Source organism: Petaurus breviceps, unplaced genomic scaffold (genome assembly GCF_028583685.1).
Source record: "Petaurus breviceps papuanus isolate PSGF00001 unplaced genomic scaffold, PetGlider_PUasm1.0 126, whole genome shotgun sequence".
NCBI lineage: Eukaryota > Metazoa > Chordata > Mammalia > Diprotodontia > Petauridae > Petaurus > Petaurus breviceps.
Genome location: NW_027185655.1, coordinates 59,730,532 through 59,751,862, shown reverse-complemented (window position 1 = coordinate 59,751,862; position 21,331 = coordinate 59,730,532). Strand labels below are relative to the sequence as shown.

Genomic DNA, 21,331 nt, shown 5'->3' with positions numbered 1-21,331 from the left:
AAACTTCAATTTCTAGAATCTTTCCCTTCTTCCCTTATCACCCACCCCTACTGGGAGGAAAAGTGATTCAATAGAGGCTATACATGTTTAATTATGCAAAACATTTCCATAGAGATATATTATGAAATAATAACTTTATGTCCCTGCATCCTATCACACCCCACACTCATTCTATTTTCTACTTTGATCCTGTCCCTTTTCAAAATTGTTTGCTTTTAACTACCGCCCCCATCTGCCATCCCTTCTATCATCCCCCCTCTTATCTATTTCCCCTCTACTTTCCTGTAGGATAAGATATTCAATTTAGTTTGTATGTTATTCCCTCCTTAAGCCAATTCAATGAGAGTAAGGTTGACCCATTCCCTTTCACCTTCCTGTTCTTCCCCTGCATTGAAACAGTTTTTTTTTTCTTGCCTCTTTTACATGAGGTAATTTACCCCATTCTATCTCTCCAAATGTCCTCTCATTATATTCCTCTCTCACCTCTTAATTTTATTTTTTAGATATCATGCCTTCATATTCAACTGATCCTGTGCCCATTTTCTAAGTATACATGTACACATATATACACAAACTCACATATGTATTTATACACAAATATACCATCCTGTGTGAATATATGTGTGTATATATACATATATATATATACATACATATATATATATATATATTCCCATCCACTATCCTCATACTGAGAAAAGTCTCATGAGTTACAATTATCATTCTACCATATAGGAATGTAAATAGTTCAATTTCACTAAGTTCCTTATGATTTCTTTTCCCTGTTAATAATATATACCTTCTCATCCTTCTCTTGCTTCTTGTATTGGAAAGTAAAATTTTCTGTTAAATTTTGTTTTTTTCATCAAGAATGCTTGAAAGTCTTCTATTTCATTGAATGACCATTTTTTCCCCTGAAACATGATACTCAGTTTTGCTGGGTAGGTCTTCATTTTAATCCTAGCTCCTTTGACCTCTGGAATTTCATATTCTAAGCCCTTCAATACCATAATATAGAAGCTGTTAGGTCTTGTGTTATCCTGATTGTTTTTCCACAATACCCAAATTGTTTCTTCCTGGCTGCTTGTAATATTTTCTCCTTGACCTGGGAACTCTGGAATTTGGTTATAATATTCCTAGGAGTTTTGTTTTGTGGATCTTTTTCAAGAGGTGATTGGCAAATTCTTTCAATTTCTATTTTGCCCTCTGATTCTAAAATATCAGAGCAATTTTCCTTGAGAATTTCTTGAAGGATGATTTCTAAGTTCTTTTTTTAATCATGGTTTTCAGGTAGCACAATAATTTTTAAATTATCTCTCCTGCATCTATTTTCCAGGTTAGTGGTTTTTCTAGTGAGTTATTTCACATTGCCTTCTATTTTTTCATTTGTTTGGATCTGTTTAATGATGTTTTAGTTTCTCATAAAGTCATTAACTTCCATTTGCTCCAATCTAATTTTTGAAGGAATTATTTTCTTCAGTGAGATTTTGAAATTCCTTTTCCATCTGGCAAATTTGGCTTTTTAAGGCGTTCTTCTCCTCATTGGCTTTTTGGGTCTCTTTTGCCATTTGAGTTAGTCTACTTTTTAAGCTGTTATTTTCTTCAGTGTATTTTTGTGTCTCATTTAGCAGGATTTTGACTCGCTTTTCATGATTTTCTTGCATTATTCTAATTTATCTTCCCAATTTTTCTCCACTTCTCTTACTTGACTTTCAAAATCCTTCTTGAGCTCCTCCATGGCTTGTAACCAATTCATATTTTTCTTGGAGGATTTTGATGCAGGAGTTCTGACTTGGCTGTCTTCCACCTGCTCCATGCCTTGATCCTTTTTGTCCCCAAAAAAGGATTCTATGGTCTGTTTTGCTTCCTCTGCTTCCTCATGTTTCTAGCCCATTACTTGACTTGTTATCTCTTTGCTAAGTTAGAATGCTGCTTACAGAATGGAGAGAGCTTTGTCCCAAATGACTGGGGTTTTGCAGCTTCTGGAGCTATTAGGAGACTGCCCTCTCCACAATCCCCACAAGCTGTAGCTCACTGGCCACACACCCCAGGACCACCACCCAAGACTGTGATCCAGATGTAAGCAGGTTAAAGCAAAAGTTATTACCTTCTGAATGGTTGCTTGGTCCCCCTACAATCTGTAGGCCAGCAGCTCCTGAGATAGCCACTCAGTGGGGATGCACAGCCACTGCACTTCTACTGCTTCTCACCCAGGGGCAGGGGCCAGGCAGTGCTATTCTGTCCCTCCCATTCCAATAGATTTCCACACTGACCTTTTACTTTGTCTTTGGTGTTTTTGAGTTGAGATATCTGGAGACTGCCACAGATGCTGGTGATTCACTCTCCTGAAGTCTGCTCTGGCTGCTGTTTGTCTGTTCTACCCTGGGGCTAGAACTGTGGCTCACACAGGACTGTGCTGAACTCCCAGTTCATTGCAAAAGACTTTCCCATCAGTCTGCCAGGCTGCCTTCAGTGGGAGATTTGTTTCTCTCTGTCCCTTTGTGCATTCTGTAGCTCTAAAATATTTTAGAGTCATTTTTCACATGTATTGAAATTGTTGAAGTGAGAGCTGGCAACAAGTTTGTGCTTCTACTCCACCATATTGGCTCTGCCCCTCAAAATCTCTATAATAGTCTCTTAACTCATTCACTCAAGGTCATTCTTAAAACAATGTGGATCTCCCTATATACAATGTTATCTTAGTGATGCTCATTTTGCTCTTAATTATTGGATTCAGTCAAAGACCACATTTGAGGACCTAAGGGGTCTTGAGCCTGCTGCTTCCCCACACCATACTATCAGTTTTCTTTACATTGATTACAATATATGCTTTAATAATTCCCATTTCTGGTGCCTTGATGGTCTAAAAGGTATTTTTCCTCTTATTTGTTTTCTTTTTTACCTCTTTGATTCCCAAAACTCACTCTTCAAGATCCAATCTTAAATTCTACCTCTTCTGTGAAATCCTCCCTACTCTTTTAATCCCAACCCTTTCTTTCCTGAAATTTTCTATTTTTAATCTATACTATATTCCTTTATCCTGAACTTTTCTCACTTACACACTTTTGCCCATACTATTCACTATATGTCTTCCCTCTTTCTCTTCTTTTACTTTTTTGGTTTTTAGTTTCTACCTATATTTTAAAACCTCATTCAAATTCTAGTATTATAACCTCTCTGAGACACCAAGTGGCATTTTTGTTTTCATCTCCATTAAGTGATATTATAGTTATTTGGGCATATCTATTTTGAAAGTATTTCTAGTACCTAGTACCAGCAGTCTTCCACTTCTAGCTTAATGTATCTTTGTTTGCATTCTTGTTAATTCATTTAATATGTCTTTATGTAATTTATCCTCATATATTGCTCTGAATTATAACTCTTTAAGGATAAGGAATGATTAAAAAAACTTTATTTGACAATCTCTCACAACTTTAGGCACAATTTAGACATTCAGGAAATATTTTGATGTTTAAAGCTATTTGTGATCTCCTTGGATAATTTTAACAGCGAAGAAGAAAAGAGGTTATTCATGCCTTTTCATCCTCAGCAACTATTCAAGTTAATGATTTGCTGAGCCAGCAACTAACTCCACAAAACTTGTAAAATAAATATTCTGCATGAAATTAATTATTGTCAATATTTACATCTTACATTCTTTGAAACAAAAATCAAAACAACTTTGATAAATGATTTAATAATAGTATGATTTCCCTGTGGTTTCATGAGATGTTTTGCTCACAGACTTATTTTTTTCTAAACAATGGAGATTCCAAAAGCTTTTAACAATAAATCACCAAATGTAAATGAAAATCAAACCATTGTCAGACTAAGACAACAAATCTAGTTTTCCTGTAATGATTGTTGCAAGTACTTAATGGGAGGTCTACCATGGGAAAAGTGAAAGGGGGATGATTTTGAATCCGAGGAGCATTATAAAACAGTTGAAATTAATTGTTTCCCTGAAGATGGTGGAAACATGAAATTCAAAGTTTTCCTTTAATAAAACAAAGTAGGTTACCAAACCAGTAGATTAACTAAGGGTTTGTAGAATCACTTTTGCTTTTCAGCTCTAACTATGATTTAATAGAGGCAGAGATTCTTTATCAGGAAAGCACAGGTTTTAGGGATGAATCTGGTTAATTAAGCTTGTGTTCTTTAAAACAGAACTGGATAGCACATTGAGGAAAATTCCAAAATGATCTTTTCATTGGAAGTAAATTGATATTGTTTACTGATTGCAATTTATACGAAGTAAACAAAATAACTGGATATAAGAATATCCCAATTTCAATTCTCAAATCTAAATACTAGTTTAATTTCTTAAGTGAATAAGGGAGGATGAAAGTGAGTTTCACATTAGGTTTATATAGCACATAAAATAACTGAAAAAAAGCTGGAATTTGGGGTGGGAATTGGAGAAACTAGTTAGTAAAAGAATTATTGATGTGATTTAGATTTAAAGTGTTTTTTTTTCCATGTCATTTTCATTTGTCATTTCTTTTTATTCATCTATTCAATGCAATTCTATTCATTTCAGCAAACACTGATTAAGCATTTAAATACTGCTCAGAATTATGTTAGATACAGGAGACACAAAGACAATCTAGAAAACTTTTGTATCCTCTAGAAGTTTACATTCTACTACATTCTACTATATTCTACTAGTCCTTTGCATGCTTCTCTCTTCCTCTTTCACTCCCAGTTTTCCTACCCTCCTCCTCCTAAGCAAGGAAATTTGTCAACTTTATTCAAAAATCATGCAACTGATAGACATATTTTTTTAAAAAGTACCCAATATAGACAGGGATTCTAATTTTCTATTTATAGACATTTAAAGATCATCTATCCCACTTCCTTCCTTTTATGGATAATTCACATTCGCAGAAAATTTTAATATTTATAAAATGCTTTACTCACCTTATCCCTGCAAAGTTTGTAATACAAGTAATACTATTTCATTTTACATGTAACAGGGAATATAAATGGTCTTGCCCATACTACCCAATTTTAACACCTAGAGAGTCTATCCAGTGTTTGGCTTCTAGATACTCAACTTGGCTCAGTCTTTATAAGCTGCTATTTATTTTTGGAAATTTCTTTTATTTACTTCTTCATTTATTGGTTTATTTATTGTTGCAAATGTTTGCTCAAAAACTATTTACAGCAGTTTTTATAGTTGTTTAAAATATTCAGCATTCATTGAGACAAAATTTAAGAGTTCAAAACACAATCTAAAGTAATAAAATTGCAGCATTTTAATGCAGTTTGTCATTATTTCAAAGCAAACTATTGTTAATAATATAAGGCATCCCGATATCTATGAGTTCGTAAGACAGTAAAAACAAAAATAATTTTACTAGCCATCTTATAGACAGGAGGATAAATTGCTGAAATTCATTTATACATTTCTGCATTAGGTCCCCTTTAACTGTTTAATGAAAAGAAGTAATTTTAAAATAGCTGAATAAGTGGTAGGACATGTTTCCAGTTTACTGCTTTACAAGTTTCTACATTAAATTGTCCTTTGACTTGACGTATAAATCATATATAGATCTATTTATTCCTAAAAAAAAAACAATCACTAAAACTACAATAAAGGCAATAATAGCTACAGTATTTCCAGTAAGGAGTCCTATGTTATACAACTAATATGTCAAGGATTAATCACAGCTTGAATACTGACAAAAAAAAACAAATATATATTTTAGGAATTTCACTTTCACTGAAAGTCCTGAAAGGAGGTGTGTAGATGTATATAATTCTATTTACATGCCTCTGACAGAAAGTGACATTAAATCCAGAAGAGTTTTACATTTATCCAAACTCTCATTAAATTAATGCATCACTGTAAACATGTTTCACATGAGCATTACACTTCAAGTTGAAGCCTTTTCTGACTCATCCATCAATCATAATTTTTAACCAATTACCTTTATAAAGGACTTTTCAAAACTTTTTTTAAAGAACTGTGGAAAAGAATATGACAGGTTTTCATTTTAGGGAATTAAAACATTTTAATAATAATTAATATCCTTATTTTCATTTCTTATGATTAACTTTACATAAGTAATATTTAATATTTATGATTACTTACCTTACAAATCACCCCTTTTTTGAAAAAAAAAACTAATGAAAGGAGATGTTTCCACTTAAAATTTAACTTTCATTAGAACACACATAGGCTTTCAGATGCCTATATTTAATTGGCTTTAATTGACAAATTGATTACTTTCTTAATAATTTTAACACATATATGTAATGCATTTATTACCTAGTCTTACATTTTCCTGTTTCCAAAAGTGTCACAGCACACCAGTAGGAAGGTCCAACATATACTTTACTATAATTATTGTTTTTATTTATTTATTTATCTTGGAGGGGGGAGGCAGGGCAATTGGGGTTAAGTGACTTGCCGAAAGTCACAGGGCTAGTTTTGTGTTAAGTGTCTGAGGGGGTATTTGAACTCAGGTCCTGCTGACTGCAGAACCTGTGCTATATTCACTGCACCACCTAGCCACCCCTTGTTTTTATTTTTTTTTAACTAAACCTTAGAATAAATGGCAGATTTCTTTTTTAACTTGCATAGTTTTCATTAGTCAGGTTTACAGTAGTTTCTGCTGTACTTGGACTGTTTTCTCTAGAAATGTCATCTCTGCTCAGAAACTACTCCAGCTTCCTTGGCTGGAGCTTTAATCCTACCTTTCTGAAGAATCCCAGTGATTTCATAAGCAAGCACCTCAGGTGGCATCAAAGGTTCCAGATGAATTCTGCCTTGCTCACTAACACCATAACTAACAGATTCAAATTCATCTGTTTTTCTCAAAAAACTGTTTAGAGCTAACATCATTCGATATTAATTTAAAATTTTTTAGTATTCTATGGAGAAGTTTCAGCTTCTTTGAAGTCGTTAGGCTGATCATTTAACATTACATTATATGAACTTTGGCACATCTTCAATTAAAATTTGCTATCTGTTTGTTGTTGTTGTTGTTGCTGGTCTTCCATGATCATTTTGACAGCACTATTATAAGGAAACAGAAATGAAGAAATTCTTTGAGTCCCTATCCTGGGTTACTTGATTGGATTATTTTCATATTTAAAATTTCTGTGCTTTATTCATTTTTTTATTGCTAATGAGTTTTATTTTTTTTTAAATATATTTATTTTTTGCTTTTTGGAGGGACAGTTGGGGTTAAGTGACTTGCCCAAGGTCACATGGCTAGTAAGTGTTAAATATCTGATGTCAAATTTGAACTCAGGTCCTCCTTACTCCAAGATTGGTGCTCTATTCACTGTGCCACCTGACCACCCCCTGCTGATAATGAGCCTTTATGTGGATCTACATCATATTCTTTTTTTTTAACTTTCTCTGAAGAAGCATTTTCTTTTTTTGCTTTCTGAAGTGGATATTTTGGTGTTTCCTTCAGATATACCAGTTCTTGAGTTTTTCTCACATGTAGCTTCTTTTTTTTCATAGTGATTATTTCATTCTGTAACTCTGGAAGGTGTTCAGAACTTGAAGTAGAAATTGGCATAGTTTATCTATTTATTTATTATTAGTTTTCAACACTCCCTTTTATAAATTTTTGAGTCCTAAAATTTCCCTCTCCCTTGCCCTCCCCAAGATGGCGTGAAATCTGATATAGGCCACACATGTGCAATCATATTAAAGATATTTCCATATAAGTCATGTTGTGAAAGAAGAATCAGAACAAAAGGGAAAAACTGCGAGAAAGAAAAAAAAAGAAAAAGAAAATTACTTTGATCTGCATTCAAACTCCAGAGTTCTTTCTCTGCATATGGATAGGATTTTCCATTATGAGTCTTTTGGAATTGTCTTCGATCCTTGCATTGCTGAGAAGAGCTCAGTCTAACAAAGTCAGTCATCACACAATGGGGCTGTTACTGTGTACCGTATTTTCTTTAATAACTTTAATAACTCAAGTTCCAAATGATGTTTCATGTGGTTCATGAAAGTGAGTGTCTCTTTCACATAAACATGTGGCCGTATTATCTATACCAGAAACACCATAGGAAATAACAATTAAGGCTCACTGCAGTAATTCCCCTCGTGTCTTCTGAATGTGTTTTCAAAATACAAAACCTTTTGCTTCCACAGACTTTGTGAAAGCTCAACATATGATTTACATAGGTTTTACTATTGCTTCTATTAGATCTGCATAAACTACAATGGACATAGGTAGGAAAATGGTTTGCAAAATATTTTATTTCTGAATAATATTCAATGCACTTGTGAACTCCCCCTTAAATTTCACGCTATTGTATTGACTTTATTTCTTTTTCTGCCCCCAGGGCCTGGCTTCTTTTGCAAATGATACTTTTTCTATTTGGATTTGGATTTCATTGTAGTAGTTCTTATAATGTTGTTGTTTGTTTGTTTGTTTTTTTCTAGTGGTATTTTTTGCAGCTATACTTTTTATAGTTCTATAAAGTCCTTAGATATATATAAGTCCTTAGAGCAGATAACTGTAGGACAGAAGTGCTTGCAGTAAGGGAATGTGGTCCTCCCTGAAGAGGTCCAATTGAAATTCAGATACTGGCTTTTGTTCCAGGAAGCAATCCATCCAATTGTTTAGGTTTTTAAAATGTTAAATGTTGTGTCTTTTGATTCATTTTCTCTTTACAAATCAAAAATTATACTTGGCACTTTGTACAATAATAAAATCATTTTTCTGATAATTCATATAATGTTATATGTGTGGTGTTGCAAGTTTATTAACTTTGAGGCAAAATGGATAAAAGCAAGTTCTTAGTATTTTCATGAGAAGTGCTAAAATGTGTTTCTTTATCCAAAAAATAATGATCGTCTCTGATTATACACCTGACAAAATATGGCATTTCACCAAGTTTACAATTGTCCTCCTTATGTTTTAAAAGAGCTTGCTCTGTTTCAAATGATAACTCACCGATTTTACAAATAGTAGAAAACTAATGGGGGTGGGAGAGCATGTGTACTTTCAATGTGACATTGCAGCTGGAAAGGTGTGGGAAATTAACAATAGCAATGTTGTCAAGTTGTGTGGTTTTCCCAGATTTGCTGCTCTCTTTCTCAAGTTCCAAATGGTGTTTCATGTGTTTCATAAACCTAATGTTATATTTAAATATTTTCAGGCAACTGAAGCATTTAAAAGTTGTTTGAGTCTTCTGTTCTTGTAGATTATCTCCATGTTTCCCATAGTAAAGGTCATTAACTAGCATGATCAGTCATCCTTTATCAGTATCAACAATTATATTTTGACTTGCTGCACTTGAAAAGTCTGTTTTATTGGATCCCCAAAAGATATTTTTCTTTTACTCTTTCTGGACAAAAAAAAATGTAATGTAATTTTTTAAAGGATTCAACAGAATATAATGAATGTCACACTTTGGACAAGCTCTTGAGAAAGGTGGTCCATCTTTAATAGAATTGTACCTTTTGAAGGTGTTTTCTGTGATGGTAACTTTACTAAAGAGAATGGGGATGAGGGATGAGTTCCAGAAATACCTTCATTGAACTTGGGCCTTCTTTGAAGTAACAATTTATTTCAGAAGTTAAGACCTCTCCTTACAAAGGAAGTTTCATTCAGACCTGTTAAAGAGCTTGATGTTCCTCCCTGGTACTGAGGTATTCTTGTGTTTTGTCTCAAGTCAAACAGTAGTCTTGAAGAATTATTAGGTACAACTTTTGGTGAGCTAAGCAACATAACTAGCTATAGATCTTGATAAGATTTAAAAACTGATGAAGCTGCCAGTCTTTGATGTAGGCATCACCTAGTGTTGACTGGTTGGCTTGAATGAAGCTCTGTTGGAGGTATCATTCTGTTTTTCTCTTGATAATGAGCTAGACTCAACTCTGTTCAAAATATTTGAAATGGTTGGTTTTGAACTTGCAGTCTCCCCAACAAAGATCAGATCATCATCAACATAATCATCATCACCACCACCACCATCATCATCATCCTCATGCTCAATTTCTTTTACTTTCTTCTGCCATGGTTCCAATTTTTCTTCACTACTCTGTAAATAGTTCAGTCATTTTAAAATTATCTTTTAGGTGGAGAGGGTTGTCATCCATCAAGTTCCAGAGTTTTCTTTCTGTAAATTTTCAGTGACATGACAAACAACAATATGCATTACATGTTGTTTGATTTACGACAATTAAAGCATGAAACTGGGAATTTAGTTCTCAGGTCTCTCACCTACATGAAACTCACTGTATTATGTCAGAGAAGTTAATAAATCTTGTTTTTTTCTGTTGTGTGTAGTATAGGAAGGGCCTTACTTGGGTGGGGAGGAAGAAAAGGAGAGGAAGGAGGAGTAGGAGGAGGAAACGGAGAACACCACAGCAACTGGGACAAGAGGAGATCCCATAGGGAGCAAGTGCCTAAACTGTGGGAAAGGGGGAAAGGAGAGAAAAAAAGGAGGGGAGGGGGCCTTGCAAACCCACCACATTCACATTGGGTAGATTCCCAGGAATTTCTATTTATTATTACATGAGGATACACTCCAAACCTGCCAAAGTGGAGACTGGGGATTATGGGATTATATAATTTCTTGGGTCACACTGTACTAGAACCAAGGACTCTTAATGGTTAGTCAATGAAAGAGGTTCCTTCTATTCCAGTACAGAAGACATCTTAGCTAGCCACTTAACAATGGTTTGGTGAAATAAAAGAGCTAGACATGATTTCATTAATGTTGGGACCATGTGAAGACTTACTATCGATGCAGGTAAGGACTTTCTCTACATATTAAAAGTCTTTCACAGTTGCTTGGTGCATAGAGACTATAAGTGACTTGTTGAGGGTCCACAGCCAAGCTATGACCAGAGGTAGGAACTGAACCCAAGTTTTCATGGCTTCACAGAGTGCATGGCTAGACTTGGGAAGACTCCTCTTCCTGAGTTCAAATCCAGCTTCTTACACTGCAGCAGCAAGCACCCAGGGTGGCTGCCAACACAGGTTCTTAGATCTGCTTTGCTAAAGGAAAGCAACTCAAAATGGGTTAACAAGCTTACCTTAATCAATCAAACATATATCGTTTACTTAGTTCAGGGGAAAAAGGTCAGCACCCTGAACTTCAGAGTATACAGAAAGAAGTTACAAGACAGAGAAACAGATCAACCAGATAGGCTTCCAAACTGTCTGACCATTACATACATCCATACCTAATCACAGTTACCAGAGAAGGAAGCATTAACATCTGTGTTTTCAAAGCCAGGGGGCTCTCAATGGCTGCCCAGAGTCTTGTCTGGTCAAATCACACAACACTTCTCAAAGTGAGCCCCAAAGCAAAGCCTCACATCAGGGATTATATAGCCTTCTCCAGGCTCAGGGAATGTAACAACCCTCTTGACCCACTACCCAATCACAAAGTGTCTCTTGAAAAACAACCTGCCCACCACAGGCTCCAGGTGCACTTAAGCCTAGGGGCAGTGAAGATCTTAAAAATTTACATTCCCATTACATACACTTAAGGCTTCATGACCCTGGGAAAGTCACTAAACCCTGTTTGCTTCAGTTTCTCATATGTAATATGAGCTAGAGAAGGAATTATAAACCACTCCAGTATTTTTGCCAAGAAAACCCTCAAATTTGGTCACAAATATTCTGATACAACTGAAAAATGACCAACAACAATTTTCTGACTTCAAGGCTGTCTTTTACCCACTGTATCAAAATAGCTTACTTCAGAATGACAGAATATTATAGGTGACTAGCACCATGTTCCTTATTACAATTACATTGTTGTTAATATTTTTTCCCATTAAGTAAGATCATCCAATGAAAGTAAGATATTGAGAGTTGGAGAGGATACAGAGATTTTGTTTTAAAGCCGAGGTTTTTAAACTCCTGTTGCTGGCACTTACAGAACAATGTGTTTAGTCTCTCATTAAATTCCATTATGAACCTTGAAGATGATCATTACTGAAAAAAAGACATCTTGAGTCAAATTATACATAAGACTGGAACATGCTTGCCTCCTATGGAAATTGCTAGTACCTCACATTTTACTGATATCACTTAACATTTTTTTTCTTTTTATATCTGCAAGGTAAATTTGGATTCTAACAGCAGTTCCTTCCTGTTAACATCACTAGATAATGTTACACCATTGCAGTTTAGGCTTAATCAGATACATTCACTACAGCTCTAAGCCAAATGTTTTTAGTTTAGTTTCTCTGTTGTCATATCAAGTGTTAGCTGATGTTCTAACCTTCCTAGAGTTGTTAGGATAGAGTATGGAAATCAACATTATAGATGAGAGGCCGATATAACTTAATTCAGAGATATCATTATTGTATAATTTAAATAGCATCCGCATGGGCCAAAAATAGCATTTGTTATTTAAAGTTTTTTTTCCAGTACCTGCAGACAAATTGAAGATTGTTTTTAATCTTCTAAAATTAAACTTGAGGAAAAATGTGGTAGCAGTTAGGGATATTGTAATGCCATGCACAGAAGCTTTCCAGAGGACTGCTACTGTGAACAGCTTTTAAGGTTATGATTACACAGTATAGTGAACACTCTATTTATTCCATAACAAATCAAAGCAAAATATTCACAGAAAAGCAAGGTATAGCATTCACAATATTACAACTTGTATTCACAACAGTTTATCATTAAAATGGCCACATAGTTTTCACCAAAGTGGTCACAATATTTATAACAAAGAACAATCATCTCAAAGTATAATAGTCAAAGTCTTCCTCATGGGGCAAAGTCTTAAGTTAACTCAATCAGTATCACAATATAGTCTCAAAGTACAATAGTCAAAGTCTTCCACTCATGGGGCAAAGTCTTCCACTCATAGGGCACTCTTAAGTTAAGTCTATCAAGCCACTTATTCAGCAAAGTCTTCCATTCATGGGGCAAAGTCTTCATTAACTCAATCAGTCACTTATTCATTAATCAATTACTAAGTATCATGCACAAAACCCTCCATCCCTAGGTCACTAGTAAACTACAATTTCATCTTTACTCAGTACCCAGGGAGAGGTCTTTTCATCTTGACTTGGGGCCAGTTCTCAGATTCCCTGGATCCCCTTCCATGGTCCCAGATTCTACCTGTATTCACCAGACTGTCACCTGGGTTCAATGGAAGACAGCTCCTAGTTCCTTTCCCAGCTCTCTGGGTAGGTCCTGCTGCACACTGAAGTTCACAGGGTCTGGTCCATGTCAGATCCTTCACAATTTTTGCTCCAGGGAAAGCAAGGCTCAACCAAGACACAAACAAAGTCTCAGCATCCCAGTCATGCATCCTCAGTCACCTGGGCTCCTGGCTCCTGGCTCTGGGCTCTTGGGCTCCTGTTCAGAAGAAGCTCCACTGCAAGTTCTCAGGAAATTCTGGCTCAGTTCTTCATTCTTTCTTCTGTAGCTGCTCTGCCACCATATGCTGGTCCAAAGAAATTCTGACTCTGCTTCTCTGGGGCTTTTCTTATATATACACAGCATTAGCTACTTCCTGTTTCAGCCAACACCTTACTCTTATGTCAGCAACAGGAGACAGGAGTTCATACCATCTCTTTCCCCAACAGAGGCTTGATCAATTACTAAGTGTTAAGTACCTGCTACCTTTGCCAACACAAAGGGATCTTCAAATTCAAATTACGTTACCATTATTGATATGATTTTGGCATCAAGAATACATTGATAATTTTGAATGATGCCTCTGAAAGACACTAGCTGGTTGACTGGAAAGAAGTCACTTCATATCTCCATGCCCACTTGCAACTCTCAAAGACAATAAATTGAAAAAAATAATGCCAATTTGCAATAGTAGAGGAAGTTTCTTCTCCAGGAGTTTATTAAGCCAATCAAGGTGCAGGTTCACATCAAAATTAGCACAAAAATTAAATATAAATATTAATTTAGAGCAAAGAATTTAATTCGGAATAAAGGAAATATTCTCATATACTGGCTATAGATTTTCTAGCCAATTGATATATAGTATCAATATGAGGCCACTGGTTGGAGAATAACATTTCTACATTTTAACTATAATATTGTTGTGCAAGACTAAATTATAAATTTATGTTTTAATAATGAATTAGACATAGTTGACCTTCCCTAGGGTAAGTAGTAAAATATACTTAAATCAAGGGGTGGGGGGGACGAACTGAAGAAAAAAATAATTGTCAGAAGTATTTGATAGAAACATATTTACTGAGAAAGAAAATACAATTAACAGATCTAAATCTATGTTGTAACTAGATAGCATGTCATCACACAGTTGACTTTTGACATCAAATTTGCACCTTAAATTTAAAAGAATACATTCCAGATGGTTGGAACCTGAAAATTTTAATGTATGTCTTACAGTTACTTAAAGTTTTCTAAACTATATTGCAATGAAACTGAAACTTCTGAACTTCCATTATTATGGGGAAAATTCCAGGTGGTAAAGTTATGTTTTAATGGAAAAATAAAACAAATCTCAGTTTAAATATTTATAAATGCATGTGTATACATGCACATGCATATAGATGCATATATACACAATTCTTAATTTCTAGAAATATACAAGGTGAAGTCCATTAGATAACTCCTGAAATGTAGGGGATCATGCTCTTAATTTCATTTTTCAAAAATATAAATTATAATTATATGAAATAACATAAATTATAAAAGTATAAATCCTATTTTTACCATATGTTTTCTATAAGACTTTAAACAAAGAGAATTAATTTGATATGATTGTAATTATAACGGCAATAGTTCAGGAGCCTTCTACTGCCTGAGGTCAATTTTCTTCTTACAAATAAAATTTTATTACTGACAAACTTAAATACTCTTGAATTCAAGTATTAATTAAAAAACAAAAGTTTAGAGCTGATGTGTATAGCTCAATAATTGGAGGTATTTCAACTATTTTATGGATTTTTAAATTTTGGATTTTTTTTCCTTGAACCAAATTGGATAAATGGCATTCCTCTTATATACTTAATGTTAGATTAATGAAATGAAAATCAACATAAAATATGAAAAAAATGGCCAAAGAGACCATTTTGTTCTCCTTCAGATGTTGACAAAATTGTGTGGCTTTGCCTCATTGATTCAGACAGGTTATTCTTTTTTTACTTGATATTTGTTTATCGACTGTCTGTATAAAAATCATTTGAAGTAAATTTAGGTTCCTCCAATTTATAAAGCCTGATTTCCATAAATTGCTTTTTTTTTTTCTTTGCCTCTATGATACCATGTCATCAAATCAACTGTGTCCTTCAAATTGTAATTGGTTATTCTGGAACCACATAGATATAATTTAGAACCTTAATATAAATCTTTTAATATAATAATTTCTATCAGGAATTAAGTGCAAGTATTTTCAAGAATGTCTGGGTATATTTTAATTAGTGAAAAATACTTAAAAGTACACTACCCAATTTTGTTAGTTTATCACTAACTGAAGCTTGAATTGTGTGTATCATGATACTATCCTGAAGAGCCAATGTATAATTGAATAAAACCTATTCATATCTAATACATGTGTATACATGTATGCTAGTAACATGAAAGTCTCAAGAAATTTCCTATAGAATGATATTGGTTCTACAAAAGAATAGAAAAATGTGATGAAAGAGAGTAGTATCTGCCAGGTTTGGGGGATTTTACTCAGAAATTTAAAGGAACTAGAATTCAGCTCATAAGAAAGAATATTTAAAAAAATAAAAGTATCATCTATATATCAGTATTCATATATATAGGATGGATGTGTGTATATATATGTATTTATATATATATATATTCACGCACATGCATGCATGAATGCAAACACATATTTTTCATAAGTTAGGAAGCTTGACTAGTAAACTTTACTGGAGTACTTAATAAGAGTAAGTCAGAGATATCATAGGAGAGATTCCTACATTAGATGGACACTTGGGCTAGATGATCTGTAACATCTCTTCCACATCTAAGATACTATAACATATTTTTTTGTTCCCTAGGAGACTATGGAGTTATGATTTATTATGTTAAATATAAACTATGTTTTCTAGGTGAGGGAAAGTAGAATCAATGTGATTAATTTAGATGAAAATCTTTGGGGCTCCTTGAAGAACATTGAATACTTAAGATTATTGGTGACCTATCATCACTTGTCACTCTTTTGGCACAATGTCCTTCATTTGACTATTTTCTCCCAGAGATTAATAATAGAAGGAAAAATCAAAGACAGATTGGCCTATATTTTATCATACTCTTTACATAGGTGGTACAATACTGGGTCTCTAGGAGAACTAGTGTCAGGTATTTCAAAAATGAAAAAAAAATACAATTACTATCACTTAAAATCCATCCTTTGCATCACGATACTAGAGAGCCAATGGCTTACTTACATTCTGCTGTAAATCATGGTTGGAGATACCCATGAGTCTGGAAAGAGCTGCTAGAGCATATAGGATGAGTTCTTTGATATCATGCTTGTTCAGGTGTGAAGGGATGCAGTTATCTACTTAGATGGGTTACCATTGTCATCCCAAGCTGGGGAGGGAGATAACTGAAAACGTTTTTATTTGATAATGATAGGAGGGACTTACCAAGGAGTATCATTCTGTAGGTTGATGGTGAAAAATATTATGCTGAGAGGATCCTGGATGACATTTTTATTTGTTTGGTAAGAATTTAAATTTTAAAAGAAAAATATCAACCAACAAGCATCTATTAAGGTCTGCTATATGTCAAGAACAGTGCTACATGGAAGAGACATACATACAGAAAGCTAAACAATAACTAAACTGAAGGAGCTTACATTCTATGGTGAGACAAAACGTGTGCATATAAGTGTGTGTATGTGTATATATATATATATATATATATATATATATATATATATATATGCCTGTATGTATATAGTGAATAAATACAATTTAGTAACAAGGTAGTTAAGTTCAAGTGAACTAGGGAGGGATCTAGCAGTAGGTGGGAAATTGATTAATATTTTATTGTCCTTTCCCTTAAATCCAACTCTTTTAATAATTAATTATATAGATTATTTAGAATTGATTGTAGAGAATAAGGCAATCTAATGTTAGTATTAGGACCTAATATTCATAGAAAAATTTGTTTTACAAAACACTATATATTTTACATACAAAAATATATGTGTGTGTGTGTGTGTAATATCTCATTTTATCCTCAATACAGTCCTGCAAATACCTTGCAAGGTATATGCTATTGTTATCCCCATTTAACAGGTGATGAAACAGGATTCAGAGGAGTTCAATTAGATTCCCATTGTCATGCACTTAATAAGTATCTAAGACAGGAGATAAACTCAGTCCTTCCTGTCTCCCATTCTTGCATTTTCTCTACAATGCCAACTACCTACAACTACCTACTTAGTTCTAATACTATTCTTAATGTTGGTGCCACAAGACTTCAATAGGAGTGAAATGTCTCCAAGTCAGTGCTGTAGTGCTCCTTTGCCAATCTCTGAATGGGACACAACATTAACTTGATTATATAGTGACTATTTTGTGTTAAAGTCTCCCTTTGGTTATACCTTTTAATCACCTAGACTAATGAAAGCTATCTATTCATCTGATAAACAAGTAAAGGCGTTTTACTACTTACAGTAGGCAGAAGTACTTCTTGGTTTTTGTTGTTGTTGTCTATGTGTGTGAATGTTGTGGTCTCAAAGTATGGTTCTGAAGGTACTCCATGAGAACTCTTGAATGATTTCTAGTATTTCAAATATTTTATCATACATCATATTACTAAAAACATCAACCATATATTTATAGGGATCTCTGATCTCATTGATGTGAACTTTCTTTCTCTTCTTATAGATTACTTTATCTCCCTACCTCTTTGCCTATTGAATTCTTTCCCACATTTTTCTCTAAACATTCCCTAGACATTCTATCTAAAGTGTTGTACATCTTCCCCTGATTCTTTACATAACTTGATGGCACAAACACAATATTCAGTTTAACCTTTTGTCTCTCCCAATCTTACTTCATAGTTGTCTTATCTCTTTACTTTGTCATATATTATTTTTAACAATTAAAAAATTTTGTCACCAAATGTTGTTTTGTTGTTCTTCATCCTTTGTTTTCAAAGGCGGCCATTGACATCACAAGATGATATCTTGACTTGCAGGTGAATTGGATATAAGTGAGACAGAGTGGCACAATGTCTTCAGGCTCACTCTCCCTTCCATAGTCATCAATTCCAGTGGCAAGACTAAGGGAAGGTAACCTGCTGCCTGAAAGCCACACATGACCCTCTATATCCTCAAGTGTGGTTGTTTGACTGAATCCAAACTTCACAGAACAAATCCTTTTATTTTTATTTATTGAGTTCCAAATTTTCTACCCCTCCCTTAATCCCCTCCCCCCCATGGCAACGTGCAATCTGATATAAGTTGCACATATACCTTCACATTAAGCATTATTCAAGTTGTAAAAAGAGTTATAACCAATGGAATGAATAACGAGGAAGAAGGAACAAAATAAAAGAAAACAGAGAAGAGAGAGAGCAAGTAAGTAGTTTGTTTCAATCTACATTCAGAATCCATAATTCTCTGGATGTGGATAACCTTGTCCAACAAATCCTTTTATTAATACTTCTGGGAAGTTTGGATTCACTCATAGGGCCTCAAGGTCACAAGTTCCCCAACCCTTGGGCAAGACAAAAGTCAGGGTGCCTGGTGATGGTGACCTTGGCATCTTTGATGTCTGACCAAATTCTAAGAGCTCCATAGTACTTCAGTTGCCTTCGTGGCCGCTGAAACAAATTTTTCTCATCTGCCTATTCCACCAGAAGAAGTCTTCACATCCTTGGGGTAGACAACCTCCAACCCAATTCACTTATGGATTTGAAACCAGTAAGTTATGCTCAACCTGGTTTAGCCTGTCTACCAAGACAGTATTACCAGGATGTGGCCACTGCCAATGCTAAACCTTCTTGGAGCCACAAGAACCTAAATCCATGCCGGGCAAGCCCTTACATCAGAGATGCTAGTTCTCCCTGAATATGTCAGATAGGGGGTGAACATAGCTGTCTTCCAGGTCACCATAGAGGACTGGCTTCAATGAGAGAAATTAGATCTAGTCATGTGGAGGTTCCCCATTGAACCAGAAAATATACTTAAGCTGGGGTCTATGAACTTAAAAGAAACATGATAATAATATTTCAGAGTGAATGTTTTTATTTTTGTAATCATAAATAATTTACTTTATGCACTAAACAACATTATTCTGAGAAGAGGTCCATAGGCTTCACTTTGCTCCTCAAAGGTATTGTGGCCTCGGAAAGGTAAGGAACACTTTTTCTATAGGGAGAGTGATTCAAAGGTCCTGTAAACTCCATTTATTGATTAGGAGAATTTCTGCAATTAACATCTTACACCAAAATCCCCACAAGACTACTAGCCTAGAAACTTAATCATGGTGAGCAAGGGACTCCACATCAGCCTTCTGTTCCTTTCATCACACACACACACACACACACACACACACTTATGTTTGTATAATTTCTGTACATATAATTTCTAAGATGATTATTTCCTAAAACTTGTGTTGTTTCCTCCAAAGTATCTTCTTTTTTTCTATTTACTCTGGTGAGTGTGAGGATTCAAGTCATGTGCCAATTGACTCTCAAATCTAGGAATACAAGTGACAATTTAAGGTGGAATTTTGCTTTGCTGTTTACTGATTCCACAGAATGTATGCATACACATATTTATATGTATATTTATATATACATGAATATGCATTCATATGTATATGTACACATATGTAAATGATACCTCATAGGAATGCCTACAGAAATTTTATTACAAAAATTTAAGTCTATTAAGAATAAATATATTTACCCTGAATGAAACAACATAACAATAAATGGACATCTCATTATTTGCACAGGGCATAAATATTTGCCTTTCTTTTCTGTGCAAATAGCAACAGTCTGTCAAATGTGCAGGTATAATAAATAAGATAACTATAATAATAGGTCATCACCTGCAAAATGACTAAACGCTACACATATTCTTTGAGAAGGTATAGTTAAAAATTGCTGTCAAGACAAATGTCTCTTCTGTTTTGTTCTCCAATATAATGGTGTTCATTTTTGCAATACATTTAAAGGTACACAACTGTAGCTATAGCAACGTGAGGAAGATCACTTTGTTTCCTAAAGCACATGGAGCCCTGTAACTAGGCAGCAGCACATTTCTTGAGTTCTGTTGTGCTGTGCATTTGAAATAAGGAACCAGTTTTCAGTCTCAATTCTTCTCTCCTGAAATTAGAATATAGCTATTTCATTTTAATATGAAAAATGTGTCAAATTACCATAGTGCAGTGGAAGGGTCTTCTATATTTGGGTGTCTTCCAATTTTTATATTAATTCAATGTATTTTTTTCTAGTCTATAATTGTATATATATAAAGATACTGTAAGTACTATGTACACAGAGGAGTGGAAGCTGTTTGGGACATTCAAGGCATTATCTGGTCAAGTGATATATCTGACCCTGTTTTAGACATCTGCCATGACCATGGTTTGTTAAAACGTGTAAAGTGATAAATGATATACCTGTTTACCCAAAGAGGTAAGTGGAAGAGTCAGTTGACTTTGAGATTTATTGTTGAAACATAAACTTCAGCTTCCACATAGAATGAAGAAAGGTACATAAGTGCAGAGCTCTGAGAAGGGATTTTGGGTCACAATTTATTCCCTGTTCCAGTTAGTGACTCTAAGGATATTTCAGCAAGTGACTAATACTTTATTGGATAAACTTTCCCTCAATATAATGACAGAACTTCTCTTTTAAACACTATATGAGAGAAAGTAGTATTTATTTTTTAATGAAGACAGGGAAGCATGAAAAAGCAACATGGAGTACTGGATAGGGATATTCTTGAAATTAGGAAGACTTAGTTTCAAGCTCTGGCCAAACAAGTACAGGTCCTAGGCAAGTCACTTGGTGCTTGAGGGTGCAGAGACAATTCTGTAAGACTTTAGCTACCACATTTAGAACCATCAGATTCAGATCTGCCTTGGTACAGAGAGTTTCTTTATCTGGATTTCCTATGCTAATGAAATCACAAGTCTGGCCCACAAAGAAAAAAAAAGAGATGAAATGTATGAACTTTTAGTTCAATAAAATCATATATACACAGAAAAGTGACTTATTTAGAATGAAGATATAATTCTTAACAATAGTCCTAGTTAATGATTCAGACAGAATGAGAATTGCTGCATGTACAGAAGGATAAGTTGTAGGAGATGCCTTGCCCTCCAGGAAAAACAGACAGACAAACAAAACAAACAAAGAAAAACAGTCAAATCAATTGACAGAGATAAAGAGAGTGGAGACACAGG

General features: G+C 34.4%; 1 protein-coding gene and 1 pseudogene across 1 annotated transcript in view; one reads left to right on the top strand and one right to left on the bottom strand.

The window, feature by feature from the left end:
• The window catches only part of TENM3 (teneurin transmembrane protein 3), a 3,497,142-nt gene that overhangs the window by 558,161 nt on the left and 2,917,650 nt on the right, over positions 1 to 21,331 (top strand). The gene's annotated exons all lie outside the window — the stretch shown is intronic.
• Positions 7,944 to 10,078, bottom strand: LOC138170938 (zinc finger protein 280D pseudogene; annotated as a pseudogene).